This window comes from Homalodisca vitripennis, chromosome 4, assembly GCF_021130785.1.
Source record: "Homalodisca vitripennis isolate AUS2020 chromosome 4, UT_GWSS_2.1, whole genome shotgun sequence".
NCBI lineage: Eukaryota > Metazoa > Arthropoda > Insecta > Hemiptera > Cicadellidae > Homalodisca > Homalodisca vitripennis.
The window spans coordinates 87,886,493-87,890,713 of NC_060210.1; the positions used below are offsets into that span (position 1 = coordinate 87,886,493).

The 4,221-nt window shown below is 29.8% G+C and overlaps 1 non-coding gene across 1 annotated transcript; it reads left to right on the forward strand.

Annotated features, from left to right (window-relative positions):
• Positions 1 to 205: 205 nt before the first annotated feature.
• On the forward strand, positions 206 to 276 carry Trnag-gcc. The gene has a single exon. It is a non-coding gene; the product is annotated as a tRNA-Gly (tRNA).
• The last annotated feature ends 3,945 nt before the right edge of the window (positions 277 to 4,221 follow it).

Genomic DNA, 4,221 nt, shown 5'->3' on the forward strand with positions numbered 1-4,221 from the left:
TAATCCAAAGTTTGGGTTCCATATGAGAGAAAGAAACAGCGTCTGAAATTCTCTTAATAACAATATTCCTCTTCTGGTTGACTTTCAATATTGTTGACATTAGCTTTAGAATGTCCTGCTCACTTCTGCTATCCTCATACTTTCTACAACATAAATTTTCATTCGAAAAGGTAGATAAATATTTAATATTTTGTAACAATAATACGCATCGGTGGTTCAGTGGTAGAATGCTCGCCTGCCACGCGGGCGGCCCGGGTTCGATTCCCGGCCGATGCATACTTTTTTGCGTAACGATATTACAACATGCAATAATTTATTACAGTGATAGTAACTTGTTTAGTAGGTACTTATTAATTTTAATTAAATTTGACTTATTGATTTTTTTGTGTGTGTAGGCTACTATATAGAGTTGCTGTTTATGTAGGTTAGCCTAAAACTGTAAAATGGTACTAATGCAGTATTTTCTTTTTTTTCTCGTTAAAGGAAAGAGGTTGGAGTCCGTTATACTAATTATTCAACAGGTAAACATTTCGCTTTAAATAAATATATTCTATAAACATTCTCAAATTAATTAGGTAATTACCACTATTTAGAACAATAACGACAAATTTTAGGCAAAGAGCTGTTTATATTATTAACGTAACGTGTTTTATAATATATTTAAAGCCACCTTGTTTTCAGTTGTTATTACAAATATAGGCTACACATTTTTATAAACAGGTCTACGGTTTTGTATTTATGAGTTACAGGTCTAAGTTATGTGAGTTAACTCTGAATAACGTTTTATTATGGTTGAAGAAAATCACTAGGGATTGTGTAGTGAAGAAAATATTTCCTCCCCACCTACAGCTGAGATCTATTACATATTAAGAGATATCTGTCTGAACATAATTTAAATGAGTAATTATTCTACTTTAGATATTTTTTAAATTATTTAAATAATCTTTTATGTATTTAGAATTATCTTCAAGGAAGTTTACTACTATTGGTTGTATAAAGTTTTCTGCCAACTATATCTTTGACCACAGTCAACTATCATTGATTATTACTGTATAATTGATTTGTCTTTTTGTGCTGATATGTAAAATGACATTGTTGGATTAATTATTTTTTCATTTTATCTAAGAAATGTATCCGCCAGTAATCTGATGACATTAAAAATATTGTATTCCTGTACTACAATTTAATTGCATCTATATTGTAATATGCAAGTAAAATCCAATTGTTTTCAAATATTCTGACGTAATAGCCCAGGATCTGAGGCAATTTGCATTGTATAAGCGCATAATCGGGGTTTTCTTGAAATCGATAGCGAAATTGTGACTAAGAAATAAATTGACCGTCAGCTGCACTAGTTGTGGTTGAGGCCTAAATTTAAAGTTATAAAAAAGGTTAAAAATATGACATTTTTTCTCAGATCACACTTTTTTTAGCTTAACACAAGAAAAACACTCATTTAAGAAAAACTCCTTCATACAAAAATGTAGCAAGCGAGGGGGTCCTTGGGGTCCGGACGCCCCCAAATTTTCAAATTTTTCGATAACTAACGATATTTAACAAATATTATATTTAAATAATTCAGTATTACTGGCATGCACTGCTGAAATACCGTTCTCAACAAAGAAACGGGTTAAGAACTTTTTAAGGAACAAAATGGGGCCTTACTCTCTATCGGGAAAACATCAGTTGTCTAGACCCCCCCCCCCGCCAATATCTTTCCAGACTACGTCTTTGCCTCTATAAATTTTAAGAAAAACTAGGTTGTGAGTTTATACAGTACAAATTGTCCGTTTTATGTTGGGTTTGCGGCATTTTACTTTACAAATAAAATCCTTTAATTTGATATCAACATTTAAGATGTTCTTCTGACTAGTATGATGGAAAAAATTGATATTGGCTTTAAAAAGTATATTTTGTAGGTATAGTATTTATTTGTAAAGTTTCGTTGCTTCATCTACAACAATTCAAAAAATATAATGCCGTTACTGGACTTTTTATATGTCCTGTATATTAGCTGGTTTGTCACGAGATTAATAGCTCCCGATAAAATTCCATTTCATGTGCGTGTTTTAGCCCAATTGATTTCGATTCGGAATTGTTTGCGTAATTTTGATATTATTGTCAATGATCGGTGTTGCTATAGATGTATCAGTGACAAATTACTCGCGATTCTATTTATATAAATTTCTGATACGTAGTCGTATGTTCACAAGATATTATTCAGTTTTTCATCAACTTTTAACAAATACTAAATTAAATATCCCTTCATGCTTTTGTCTGAATAAAAGTAGATTTCAAATGTGGGTGTCATTTTAAAACGTCAAACCGAAGGTGTATTGTTACTTTAGATAGTTAATTCGCACAACACTGATGGATTGTGATGAAGCTTAGGCTAATATTGGCATGTCAATATACTCGCAACGCTTTCAAATATTTAGGAACATTATAGATCAAAATTGTTGTAAGCACATAAATCTATTTGTAAAATCATGGGATTGGATTAGTTACAAGCGATCCTAAACTAGTATATTTATGAACATATTCAAATAAAGTTCACATTTGAACGTCTCCACCTTAAAACATTAAGAGTTTTATAAAATAGTAAGAATAAAAGTTGTTTATAATTGATTGACACTACAACAACAAACAAATGTCAATTTTGATTTATGCTGTGAATTAGGTAGGCTGCACCTACAAAAGTCTCACAAATACAACTGGCTTCTATGTTTAAACCTTTTATTGCTTGAGAGTAGCTAATGAACTTATTATGTAATGTGTAAAAATACAGTTTTAGTACAACTTTTAGTTTGAATCGGCTATAAATTACTGCATTTATATTATTATTAAAAAATATTATAGTCAAAATAACACATAGCTGATTTCTGAGAAACCTTAAGAAATAAATAAATGCACAAGAACAAATATCACTGCAAATAGTCTTATAATACTGAAACACTATTTGATTTTGTTCTACAATGCATAATAACTGGCTATAATCAACCCGTTTCCAAAGTTCGAACGGCCGCTATTTATAAACATGAAAGACGTATTAAAATGTGTTAGTATAAAAAATTATTAAAACTGTTTAATACTTTTAAAGTATTTGTCACTTTGTGTGTATATAAAAAAATTAGCTCAGTTATAATGTTTACGGATGTATATAATGGCCGCCTTTTATTGGTCAAGACTAAATAATGGATACACAAGCTATGTACACATAAAATTTCTGTATTGATTTTAATTTAGATTAATTTAAAATTACGATATTTTTCGTGTTCACAATGTTGTTATATACTACTCAAAACCCTACACGGCCATTACCTGAAAATTTCACGAGATACAAAAAATGAAGAATAAAAAACATTATTACAAATTATTCAATAATTCTAACTCTCTTTTTTTAGTCTACGATCCATAATAACTGAAACAGAACCATTTCTTTTCTAACCTCTTAACGGCCACAATCTTGAAATAAAATATATCAAAACAGTGCAAGAATAAAAGTTATTTTTAATTACTTATTATTTTTAATAAATATATCATTTTTGTTTTATATTGGGCAATAACTGAGTTTTGTACAAATTCGAAAGGACGCCATCTTGAAACTTTTTTGTTTAAGGCTGGGTAACGAAAGCATCCAAGCTATGTGCAAACACTGTATCTGTATGAAATTAGTCTATTAAAGATTGCGTCATTTATCGTATCACAAGCTCACGTTATATTACAGAAGCTCATACACATATTTTTCAGATTATAGTGGTTTTGGATTCTGGGGGCTATAATCGGATAAAAAACAACGGAAATTACGTCATTAAGATGATTGCATAGCAGATTTCTGAAATCTATTACTAACATTTTATGCATTGGATATTTTAATATGTTTTTTAATAATGTTATGTTTTGTTACTTTTCATTAAACGTTGTAACAAAATTTTCAAGTTAGCACTTGTCTTAACGTAGTGTAAATCCAAATTAATTATATAAAATTAGTCTTAGTAAGGTGGGATTATAAGGCTATCACTTATACCACTTTTTGAACCTTTAGCATTGCAGCTTTACAGATGGACAACGGAAAAGTAAAACTTCGAATAGACTTTACATTCATTTGGACCCAAGGAAAAACCAATTAAAATAACAGATGTAAACTCTAAACATTTTGTGTGTTATTCAATTTAATGAATTCTTGTATTTATAAAACCTTTTATGTAGAAATATGGTTGT